This window comes from Podarcis melisellensis (genome assembly GCF_964234715.1).
Source record: "Podarcis melisellensis genome assembly, chromosome: 15".
NCBI classification, from domain to species: Eukaryota; Metazoa; Chordata; class Lepidosauria; order Squamata; family Lacertidae; genus Podarcis; species Podarcis melisellensis.
Genome location: NC_138532.1, coordinates 28,148,869 through 28,161,401, shown reverse-complemented (window position 1 = coordinate 28,161,401; position 12,533 = coordinate 28,148,869). Strand labels below are relative to the sequence as shown.

The 12,533-nt window shown below is 47.2% G+C and overlaps 1 protein-coding gene across 1 annotated transcript in view; it reads left to right on the top strand.

Moving 5' to 3' along the window:
* Positions 1-1,889: 1,889 nt before the first annotated feature.
* The window catches only part of KCNJ5 (potassium inwardly rectifying channel subfamily J member 5), a 35,156-nt gene continuing 24,512 nt past the window's right edge, over positions 1,890-12,533 (top strand). Inside the window, exon 1 of the mRNA XM_081889938.1 lies at positions 1,890-2,312. The gene's annotated coding sequence lies outside the window, so the exon portion shown is untranslated. The remainder of the gene's footprint in view (positions 2,313-12,533) is intronic.

The window sequence follows — 12,533 nt, the reverse complement described above, 5'->3', positions numbered from 1 at the left end:
GATAGGGTGACCTGATGGACAGCAAAAACAGCCCAGTAAATAGCTCAGCTGGTAGAGCGAAGGACTGTAGAATGTTTGAAATCATCATCCCTAGGTAGCTGGTTCAATTCCGGCTCAAAGGACAATGTGTGTGTTTTATAGCTGGGATAGCTCAGTTTTGGGCAAAAGATTCCTGCATTGCCGGGGGTTGAACTAGATGAGTTTTGTGTCCCCTTCCAACTCTACAATTCTATAAGGAATGCTAACTGGCTGTTGTGAGGTAGGAGGAAGCCAGGTGGAAAGGGGAATAGAATGGAGTATCCGGAGAAGGCTATGTCTGGACCCCTGAAGAGGAGCACTCCACACTCCATGGTTTTGTTGCACGTCCCACTTGTATCAGTATAATGCAACCTTTGGGGATTTCATTGTGGTTGGTGGCTCTCCACCCGCACACCCTCCTCCTCTTCCACCCACATCCTGCTCTTCCTGTTCTCCTCTTCCCCCCGCCACCCTCATTCCTCTTACTCTCCTCCACTTGCCTCATAACCCGACAGTGCATTACCTCTCCTCTTGTACATGACAGAGGCCCACATTGAGGGCACCACATGAACAAATAGTCATGCATCCCCATCAGCTTCAGATGTACCTCCAAGCCCTATAGAACTGCATTGATACGTCTCTTGAGAGCCAGTGCGCTATGATGCTTGGAGCGTATCTAAGCACAACCCCCAACAACCTAACAAACCTCTCTCTTCCCGCTGAGATGATTCTAATGCATTGCACCCTCCAAAACACTTCAGAAACTGTAACTGGTGCAGAATACCACAGCAAGCGTACTGACTGGGTCTGGGCCTTATGAGTACATGATGCCAGTTTCATGCCATCCATTTATGAGCCCAATTAGTAACCGTTGTTTTGACTTCTAAAGCTCTTTATGGCTTGGGAGCCACACTATCTGACAGACAGCCGCTTCACCTACGCACCCAACTGTGCCCCCCCCCCAAAAAAAGATATGGCAGATGACCACTAGACAGAGGACCTTCTTAGTGGTGGCCCCTCATTTGTGGAAGGCCCTCCCCCCAACAGGTTTGCCTGGCACCTTCTGTAATGTTTCAGCACCAGGAGAAAACATTTTTAAAAATATATTCTCACAGGCCTTTAAAATATAACCCTTTTGCAATTGCTTTACCTCTGAAGTGTTGAAGCTGTGACTATATATGATGTTGGGATGTTTTCTTGTTTTTTACACGGACGGCTGGGAGGCTGCTTTTCGGAATTGCATTTTGCACGGTGGAGTTTTGTCAGTATTACTAGACGCTGTGCAGGCTGCCCAGAGGATGCTGAGAAGCTAATTGGGCAACTAATAAAGACAGCAATGTAGCCTCCTTGGATTTGCCTGGTCTCAGCACAGACAACACCGCCTCCGCCACCTCTTCCCTTCTGAATTCCACCCTTGAACCCTTCCTTCCCTTTGGTGGGTGGCTGTTTGTTTGCAGAAACGGATGTGTAAACACCCACCATGTCCCTGTCTCCAGCATTTCCTCTGCCCGCTGCCGCTCCTTTCAGGAGATGCATCTGCCGAGGAAAGAAATAGGAAGCCCAGTTCAGAGAGGCAGATATCTCCTCTCACGCTCTCTTGCTGTGCGCTTGGAATGAGAGATACAGAACTGTCAGCCGGGCAGCCTTGACAGGGAGAGGACGGGCATCTGTGTTTTCTCAAGGCGACTGAGGTTTAATCTCTCGCCCACCCCGCAATCTCTCCGCGCCCCACATCGGCCGCCCTCCTCCTCCTCCTCTTCGTGCAGCCTCTGAAAGGCACACAAACCTCTCCTCTCTCCCTCCTCCTTTTCCCTTCCTGCTCATTCAGTACAGATGATGCTCTGATCACATGGATCAACCTCCCTCCTCGCCTCGTCTCCCCTCCCCTCCTCTCCACCCCTTTAAATAGCTATATTACCCAGATAAGTCATTTGTACTATACACAGAGAGAGAGAAAGAGAGAGGGAGGAAGCAGCAGCAGGAGGCACGGAGAGGGAAATTTAACAAGTCAAAGTGGCAGCTGGGGAGGGGTGGGGAGGGGCAGGTAGCAGAAGGCAGAGGTGGCTGAGAAGGAGGAGAGACAGGAGCTGCGTGGCTCCTCTATGCATCTTTTGTTATAGCAAGCAGGAGGTGAGACGTGGAGGCTCCACAGCATGGCCGAGAGCTCGCCAGCGTGCAAGCAAGTGGTGATGATGGCATGGACTGGGCAACTGTAGGAGCGGCTGCCCCCTTCCTCCCAGCCTTGGTACCACCGGCTGACCCGGGAGAGCCACACGAGGCACCACCATTTGCAAGTAAGTTGCCTTCCTTTCTCTCGCTCTTGATTTCTCTCTCTCTCTCTCTCTCTCTCTCTCTCTCTCTCTCTCTCTCTCTCTCTCTCTCTCTCTCTCTCTTCCTTTGGCTGAGGAGGGGCTGGGAAGTTCTCAGAGCAGGCAAGTGGCAGCCGTTTGGGGAAAAGGAGAAGCCCAGGAGAGGACAATCCTACCCACACAGCTCCCTGCTTGCCTGACGGCATCTGGGGAACCCGTAAAGCAAGCTAAGTTTCGGGTGGGTGTGTGGGTGTGGGGAGTTCTACTCCATTGTGGAAACTAGCAGGGCCCAAATGATGCAAAAGTATCACGAAGTTGTTTTGGATGCTGGCCCTGTGTGTATGTGTGTGTGTGACAAGGAGGGCAAATTAACAAGGAGGGTCCAATGAAGAAAGATGGGTTTGGAACTAAACCGCTGTGTAGTTGGAAATGCAAGCATTTCAGCCTCAGAAATGTTGCATTTTAAGAAAAGGAGACTGTAAGCTGTAAAGAACAGCAGGAACTTGTTAGCACAAGGTGTGACAATGCCCATTAGTAGTCAGGAATGAGGAGAGTTGTAGCCCAACAGCATTTCGAGAGCGCCAGGTTGCAGAAGGCTGGATCAGATGAGTCTTGGAGGATAGCTAAGGGGGATCTCCAGGTGCCGTATATGCTTTGAATACAAAGTGCTTGTGACATTCAGTGGAGAGAAGCATCACCTTTGTGCCCTGCCTATGGGGCAGAGTTGGAACCAGACTCCGAGCCCTGGTGAATGTTGGCAGGATCCAGCAGGGCTCTGCTTTTCTGCTAGCATAAGAGATGATTTGGGAAATAACTGCTTAATAACAATAATAATTCAACTTGTTCATTACTTGCTACTTAAGAAGGTTTCCAAGTGACTTCCATTTGAAAACAGAAATGCATCTTGCTCCAGCAACCCAACTCATCCCATGGATGAAATGGATTGGAAAACGTGTTGGGAACATAGAGTGTGTGTGTTTGAAGTGAGCAGATGGGTGTCAGAGGCAGTGGGAGCCATTGTGATCTCACAGGACTACAGAATGTGAGTTGGAAAGACCTGGATTCAAACCCCCTTCAGCCAGGGACTCATCAGGAGGCCTGTGACTGAGCTCCCATGATGGCAGCTGGCATCACGTTGGGGTTCCAGAAAGGGCTTTCCTTACATTCCTTCCTCCCAAGCTCTCCTGAGAACTCATCTTTCCCAGGATGCCTTGGGTTTAGCCCAACCTGGTGGCTTCCAGTGTTTTAGGCTACAGCTACTATCAGCTCCCTTGCTGCCTGGGGCTGATGGGAAGTGCAGTCTGAAACATCTGGAGGGCCCCAGGTTGGGGAAGGAAGGCTGTTGAACTGAAGTCTAAACCCCTGTCCACATTCTTGGCTCATATTTATCCCAGGAGACTTTTGTTTCGCTCCTTCATATTTTCCTTCCGTCCCTCTTTCCTTCCCCACAAGAGGCCAAACTTAGATGAGGTGGCAGCAGTCCTGTTTCTTTAAACCTGTCGTGTATAAAAGGGGGAGTTCCAATTTTTAGAGGGGGAAGGGGTCCAAGATCAAGGGATCTGAGCCCACCCCCCATTCCCTTCCCCAAAGATTCCCAGCTAACGGTAGGTCTTCCAGGTGAGGCTCAGAGCTCAGCTGAGAAGGGGGGGGGAGGTGGCACAGGAGCCAACTTCTAGGGGTGGAGGTCCCTTTGCCCCCCCCATAAAATATTTGAGGGGGCCAGGGCCCCCAAAGTTGATGGGCATTGCCATTCAAATGGTGTGTGTATGCCACATCTTGTGGGACAGGGCTTACCTGGGAACTCTACTTTGTTAAGGGTGCTGGGAATTGTAGCTCAGTGTACAGTTCCCAGAATTGTTTGGGGAAAGCCATATGCTTTAAATATATGTTCCACATGCAGCCATTGTGACTAGAGAAGACCCAGTTATCACATCTAGTATGTCTTTGCCTAGACTTTGATTGCAAGCTTTTAGGGGCAGGGATCTCTCATTTTGGGGGTGGTCATGTCCTGCTATACATCAGTACCACTAAACACTTCTTCTTGCTGTTGATGTTCACAAAGCCAGATGAAAACTCTAAGTCATTTTGTTAAATTCCAGCAAGACCTAGTTGTGCGGACGAACAATGTCACCATTCAGGCCATCTAAACTTTCTGCTGCTGCAGAAGTCAATCTCTCCCTGGCAAAACCGAGTCCAAAAAACTGACTGCAAGTCAGTGAAGTTTGAATCAATCTGAGCCAGAGGTCAGTGCTGGCACAACGCCGCTGGACCTGGCTCGACTGGGCTGGCATGTGCCAGGAACTTAAGGGCAAAACTCTGTCCTGCATGCTCAATATAGAGACAGGAGCTGATGCCTCCCGCCTCTGAGACCTGGCCAGTGAAGGAGGCAGGGCCTGGGTGCCCGCTGTCTCCCAGCAAAGGGCAAGGTAAGCTCACCAGTGGGTGATCCACAAGGACGTTCTACTGTGCAAGTCCTGCTGAAATGAATGAAAGACCTGAGCAGGTTGCATTTGGTGCAATGAGGCTTGTGCAGGAAAATATCCTAATGGATTGTGAATGCAGGAAGGGGTTACTTCAGGCCAGGCGAGTGGGACTTGCTTCAGCCCAGGAACTGCATTCGCTTATTGAAGGGGGTGTGGTGGGAGATGCATGCCTGTGGCTGCAGGATCCAAAGGCAAAAAAGGGGAAATGCAACTTTCATCTTTGTGTGTGATGCTGCAATCCAGCTGTGCAAAACCAGAGGTTTCTTTCTACACACACACAAACAGAGAGAGAGAGAGAGAGAGAGAGAGAGAGAGAGAGAGAGAGAGAGAGAGAGACCAACTCCAGGCCAAAGGATGGTGCAAAGAAAGGTCAGAGAGAGGTGTGGCTTAGGTAGAGGGCATGGCCTGAAGAAAGTTCCAAGAGTTCAATGGAGAGACTGGAGGGTGGGGCACATTTGGCCCCCAGGTCTGAAGCTCCCAACCCCTGCTTTAGGTTGTTCCATTTTCCCTCTGGAGACCTGAATCCGCTCCAGTAGACCTTTTACATTCTGCATCCTTGAAAAGTGGCCAACCAGATGTCCCAAATGGAAACCAGCAAGCAGGATTCAAGCACAAGCTCTCCCTCCCTCCCTCCCTCCCTCCCTCTCTCTCTCTCTCTCTCTCTCTCTCTCTCTCTCTCTCTCTCTCTCTCTCTCTCTCTCTCTCTCTCTCTCTCTGTCCTCCCATGGTTCCAGCAACTGGAATGCAAAAGCTTTATGGCCTCCACCTGTGAAGGCATAGCATAGCCATGATGGTTAGTGGCTTCTCCTCCATGACTTGGCCTAATCCTCATTTAAAGACAACTAGATTGTTGGTCATCACTGCCTCCTGAGGGAGGGAATTCCATAGTTTCACTATGTGTTGCATGAAGAAGTCATTTCTTAAAATAGGATGCTCCTATTTTCATCGGAGAAATGTTTGATGTTATGATAATTGTGAATGGGATCAGTGAGTGACAGGTGTTAAATCTCAGCCTTACCTTTTGCAATGTTTTGCAAAGGGGCAAAAGGAAGAATCATTTGTGGGTTAATTTGATGGCCACACAGAGGAAAACCTGTTACCAGAATTCCCCCCCCCCCCCCGTGTGTGTGTGTGTGTGTGTGTGTGTGAGAGAGAGAGAGAGAGAGAGAGAGAGAGAGAGAGAGAGAGAGAGAGAGAGAGAGAGAGAGAGCGCATTAGTGAAGTCCTGGGAGAGGTTTGCACATCACTTGATTTTTCTGTGCTTGATAAATGCAACTCCAGGGATGAATGAAAACTGCACTGGGCATGGTGATTCTGAGGTGAGATGGAAGTCCCCCCCCCCCCGTTTGTATTATAATCCCTGTTGGCTCAAGCCATAGTTGTGGCAGTTGTGGAGTGACAGATGCAGCAGCCAATATGGTCCAGATGTTTTTGGATGACAGTTCCCATTATGCCTGACCATTGGCCATGTTAGATGGGGCTGGCCCGCCCTTGCCCTGCATTCACTGGCAGTGGATCTTTGAGCTTACAGGCGGGATGTGTGTTTGTGTGTGTGTGTGTGTGTGTGTGTGTGTGTGTGTGTGTGTGTGTGTCCCAGCCATACCTGGAGATGTCAGGGATTGAACCTGGGACCTTCTGCATGCAAAGCAGATGTTCTGCCCCTGAGATTCAGGGCCTCCCAGTCCCATAATCCAATGATCTGGCTGGTAATTCCATTCATGAGATTCTGTGCCCTTAACTCCCTTGGAACAAGAATTGACAGTCTCCTTATTATTGCATCCTCCCCGTTCTTTGCAAAGATTTCTTCGTGGTCTATGATTTTGTTTTAATTATACCCCTAACGTGTAAACAGTGAGATGGCATCAATCAGCAAGTGCGCTGCAAATATTGATGTACGGGGGCGAGGAGATGCAGATTTGGGGAGCTTTGCATTGCCATTCTGATACTGAGAACCTTGGGTTTGGAACTAATTAAACTCTACAGAGTGCAGGTCAAGTAGCTGGCCTCATTATTCCGGCTGGATCGCTGTCTGGTTTCTATAGAGAAAAGCATTTGTTAATTACTGTGCTTGGTAGCACCACTAACACTGGCATTTATGCTTAGAAATGGTAATATTGGAGTTTCTCTCTTTAACTCTTCCATTGCCATCGCTGCTGCCGCCACCAGTCAGCAGTGCCTCTGTCATACATTTCCTTGCACACACACACTGCAAAAAGCCCTTAACCAGCTTACATGAGAGATCACCTTACTCATTGCTATTTTTCTAGAAAAAGAGGTGCTGGAGCTTATTATGAACTTCTCCCTTGTTCTCTGAGAATGGCAATGGTTCCCACGTGAGAGGTGCCAGAGCTGAGCTCTTGCTGAAAAAAAGCCCTGACCTTATCCTATATTTGCCCATTTGATTACTTAGCTCTCATTGTTACGGGTGCCACCGTTGTAAGAAATCAATCTTTTAATCTTTTACACTTTGGAGCCTTCCCTGTACTCATTTTTGGCACCTGCTAAAAAAAATTGTCATTTAGACACGCCTATCCAGACATGTAGAACGTTGACATATGCTTTCATCTGTCTTTCATTTGTTGCTGGTTTTATTTTTAATGTGTTTACTGATGATTTTATTGTTTTATTCTCATTGAGTTTGTTTGTTTTGCAGTCAAGAGGTGAATGCATTTTATGAAGTAAATAAATGAAAGTCGGGTCTTGGGAGAAGGTTTTGGTCTCTCCTACCCGGAACAAGCAAGCCTTAGGGTCCTTCATTCATGCCTGCGTAAGTGAACCACCATGACATGTTCTCCTTAGGGACAGTGCTTAAAATTGTCAGGGGCTTCCTCATCCCAGTTTCAGCCAAATCGTGCCTTCTAAAAAAAGTAGTTATGCAAGCATCAAGGAAACAGGAAAAGACCTGTTAGATCTAGTCCAGTATCCTGGTCACATAGAGGCCAACTAGATGCCCATCATGGAAATCCAGCAAGTAGGATTTGAGTGAACAGTGCCCTCTCTGCTTGGGATTCCCAGCAACTGGCATGCAGAGACATACTAACTCTTTCCGTATAGTATGGCAACACGAGAACGGGGCCTTCTCTGCAGTGGCTCCCTATCGGTGGAATGCTCTCCCCAGGGAAGTTCACCTGGCACCTTCATTATGCACCATAAATGTTCCTTTTTAACCAGGCCTTTGGTTGATTGGATTGACATCCTATGCCCTTTTAAAATGTGGGGTTGGGGGGGGAGGTTATTGGGTTGTTGTTTTTTGATTTTGTGGTTTTATATTTTGATTTTATTCTGTAAACCGCCCTGAGACCTGTGGGTATACAGCGGTATAATAATAATAATAATAATAATAATAATAATAATAATAATAATAATAAATAATATAGGGAGAACACAGGCATCATGGCCAAAAGCCATTTATAGCCTTATCCTCCAAGAATTTCTCAGAATTACCCAAGATATTGGAGCAGGGGCAAGCTTGTTTTCTCCTGCTCCAGAGGGTAGGACCCGAACCAACAGCTGCAAGCTACAAGAAATGAGATTTCGACTAAACATCAGGAATAACTTTCTGACAACAAGTGCTGTTTGATGGTGGAACAGATTCCCTGCGTACAAAAATGTGCTTACTTAAGAGAGATTTGTTCTGAAGAATTTTCCTCAGGGTATTAAAAAAAGGAAATTCAAAAATTGTGGCACAAATGTGGAGAGCTGAATCAAAGGGGGCGGTGATGGGAAACTGAGAGAACCAAAACAGACAGGTCTTCCCATCCCTGATGCCAAGGGATCCCACCCCCCCAGGGGCTGATGGGAATTGTAGTCCAAAGCATCTGGAGCGTCCTAAGCACCAAGTTAGGGAACGAGGCAGTAGGACCATCTTGTGAGCCAGTGTGGTGTAGTGGTTAAGAGCGGTAGACTCGTAATCTGGTGAACCGGGTTCGCGTCTCCGCTCCTCCACCTGCAGCTGCTGGGTGACCTTGGGCCAGTCACACTTCTCTGAAGTCTCTCAGCCCCACTCACCTCACAGAGTGTTTGTTGTGGGCGAGGAAGGGAAAGGAGAATGTTAGCCGCTTTGAGACTCCTTCGGGTAGTGATAAAGCGGGATATCAAATCCAAACTCCTCTTCTTGTTGCTCAAGGCAGCTTTTTGACAGCCAGGACTTGAGTAGGGGCAAGCAGAGTGGTTTTAACCAGTATTTTTAATGTCACCCCCCCCCCACACACACACATACCACTACGACACACATGCAGGGATTTAATCCTGCTATTTCTGCTCCACTTTGTGTTCTAAACTGTTCTGGCCAGTTCTCCACCCCTGAGGTGAAGCAGGATAAAAATTTTAAAAAACCGAACTACATCAAAATCAAATCAGAGAAAGAAATGGACATCTCTGTCTAAGTTTGTGTGACTTCTTGGCATCTGAATTGGCCCACTGCCTGCCCAGCTCTCACGGAAAATTGATGTATTGTTTTAATCCAATCATTCTGTTTAAAAGACAGGAAACTGTATTTCAGCCAGTAAGTACAAACCTAAGAACAGGCTTGCTGGATCTGGCCCATCTAAGGAGGGGCGTATCTAATCCAGTATCCTGTTCTCACAGTGGCCAACCAGATGCCCCAGTGGGGAGCCCTACAAGTGGGGCACAAGAACCCTCTCCCCTCCTGTGGTTTCCAGAACTGGGCATTCAGAAGTATTGCTGCCTCTGACTGCAGAGCCAAAGCACGGCTGTATAGAGTGGGAAGCTTTCTGAGAGCCCCGATGCTTTCCCCCAAAGCTAATGGAGAAAGCACGGAATGCTCCCTCCTTCCACTGCCCCAATTTCCCTCCATCATCGCAGTGTTTCCAAGAGGAAGATGAGGAGCCCAGCTGCCAGCCGCTGGAGTCCCATTGTCAGAGACAGAGAGGCTACCTGGTTGCTTTGCTAAGTAAGTCTCCTCCATCAGTTCCCTTTGTACTTCTGGAGGTGGGCATCTCATCAGCAGCCCTTAAAGGATTCCATTGTGAGCCGGCATTAATTCCCCTCTCTGCTGTTCGGAAGTGTTCATGCCAAGGTAACAAAAACCACAGAAGATGAAATGCAATTTTCATTACTTCTGCACTGAGCCCAGATTACATTTTGAATGGGAATTACTCCCACAAGGTGGGGAAGACATGTAGGGATCCATTTTGTCGTGCTGCAGAGGGCACTCCATTGCTTGTCTTGCTCTGTGCTTCCTGAGAAATAATAATAATAATGATGATGATAATAATAATAATAATATTGCGTTGTAGGCTAACCAGATGCAACAGCAAAGTTGTTTTCGCATGACACATTAAGTTGTCAGGAGTTCCTAAATGAAAAGATCAATAATGATAAATGAGATTCCCTGAAAGTCGGCTTTTGTGCTACTAATGTTTCCCCGTAATAAGCAGCCACAGGGGAGGGGAAGCTGCGTTTGAGCACAGAGACAGGCGGAACAAAGGTTGGCAGATAGGAAGGATCTCCGAGGCCCAAAGGGAGCAGCCGAACAGGGGCTTCGGGGAATCCTTTTCCTCACGCAAAGACAGAATGCAGGTCAAATCCCTGCTCCAAAGAATCTTCAGCAAGGAGGGCACAGCAGGAGGGGGCATGCGTTTGATGAATTGTTTGCAGCTCTTAAAGGTGACCTTTAAAAAATAAAACCCAAGAAAGCAGCAGTCTGGGATAAGGGGGTGGAAATGGCAAAGGAGCAGGTTTTGGCTGAACATTTGGAGACACTTCCTAATTGGAAGGGCTGTTCAACAGAGGAACAGGAAGGGCCTCAAGAAGAGGGGGGCTCTCCTTTGAGGGAGTTGAGGGGCCTTTTGCCAGAGAAGCTGAAGTTGCGCTCCTAGACTGAGCAGCAGGTTGAACTAGATGATCCAGAATGTCAGGGATTCTTTCACCATGATTCCTATGTTGCAGAAGATTGGACTCGGTGATCCTTGGGGGTTTCTTCTAACTCTCCACTCATATGATTCTATGATCTCCAAGGCACAATGCCCTTAATGGCCACAGGCCACTCAGCAATACAGTGGTACCTCAGGTTACAGACACTTCAGGTTACAGACTCCACTAACCCAGAAATAGTACCTTAGGCTAAGAACTTTGCTTCAGGATGAGAACAGAAATCGTGCTCTAGCGGCACGACAGCTGTGGGAAGCCCCATTAGCTAAAGTGGTGCTTCAGGTTAAGAACAGTTTCAGGTTAAGAACAGACCTCCAGAATGAATTAAGTTCTTAACCTGAGGTACCACTGTATTTAGAGTTGCCAACTATCCAGAACTGAACGTTTTTCTCCTAACCAATTTCCAGATCAGGAAGATGGAAGGTCAAAATAAACTTATATGGTCAGCTGGCTTTGCTGTTTCTGAACTTTCATTATGGTTTGTATTTAGAAGAAGAAGAAGATGGCCTTCAAAGTGTGGTTTTCGACACATGCACGTTGTCCTTGCAAATGTTTTAACTTTCCAGTGTGGTGTAGCGGTTAAGAGCGGTAGACTCGTAATCTGGGGAACCGGGTTCGCGTCTCCGCTCCTCCACCTGCAGCTGCTGGGTGACCTTGGGCTAGTCACACTTCTCTGAAGTCTCTCAGCCTCACTCACCTCACAGAGTGTTTGTTGTGGGGGAGGAAGGGAAAGGAGAATGTTAGCCGCTTTGAGACTCCTGAAGGGGAGTGAAAGGCGGGATATCAAATCCAAACTCTTCTTCTTCTTCTTTGACTACAAAGTACTCTGCAGCACAGTCAAGAAATCTTTGTGCTTAAGAAAGATGTGTGTCTTAAGAAAAGAAAGGAATTGTCAGAATGAATTCTGCACATGCTCTGTGACACCCAGTCCTTGCAGTTTCACCGCTTCCCATCTGAAGGCGGACAGCACTTTATTTTCTTTTTTTTATAATAATTTTTAATAATTTTCAAAACATACAAAATACACAAAACACCAAACAAAAAAGAAAAACACATACATCAAAAACAAACATCAACAAACAAAATTTGACTTCCCCATACCTCCCTTTCACCGCATCCTTGTTTTATCCTTATTCTTTAACAATCCTTCGATCAGTTTCCTAATCAACTCTCTTTTAGATCTTCTTAAGATTAACATTTACAGCTGTAATTCTCCATTTCATACCCCTTGACATCTTATCAGTCCAGAATTTTACAACAATTTTTAAGATATACTCTGAATTTCCCCCAGTCCTCCTCCACCGTCTCTTTATTTTCCACTACTTGATACTCCTATCATTTTTATGTGCAATCTCCAAGACCATGTTAAAAACTAGGCTGCGGGACATAGATTGCCAGGAACTAATCTCAGCTGTGGAAAAAACACGTTCCCCTCTTTATTTTCGACTCTCTTGGGCTCAGGAATTTAACCTTAATTATTTACAATTTTTGTTTAACCCGCAAGAAAGAAGGGCGTTTTCGCTGGCTAGGTTCAATTCTAATCCTTCTAACCTCCTTTGGGGTAGGTTTGTGGGTATGGCAGAAGGAGATAGGATCCGCCCATGCGATGCCCACCTGGCGGAAACTCTAGTTCACATGGACCTTAAATGTAAAATGTATGTTGATCTCCGCCAACAATTTTTAGACCATCTACGTATCCCAATATGAAAACCAGAGACAGAGGTCATACACTTCTTATTACAGGGGAGAGATCAGGAGCTCACCAAGACAGTAGCTAAGTTACTCTATTTGATTTTTTGCCGCCAAAGTATGCTACAGGACCCTGCCCTTG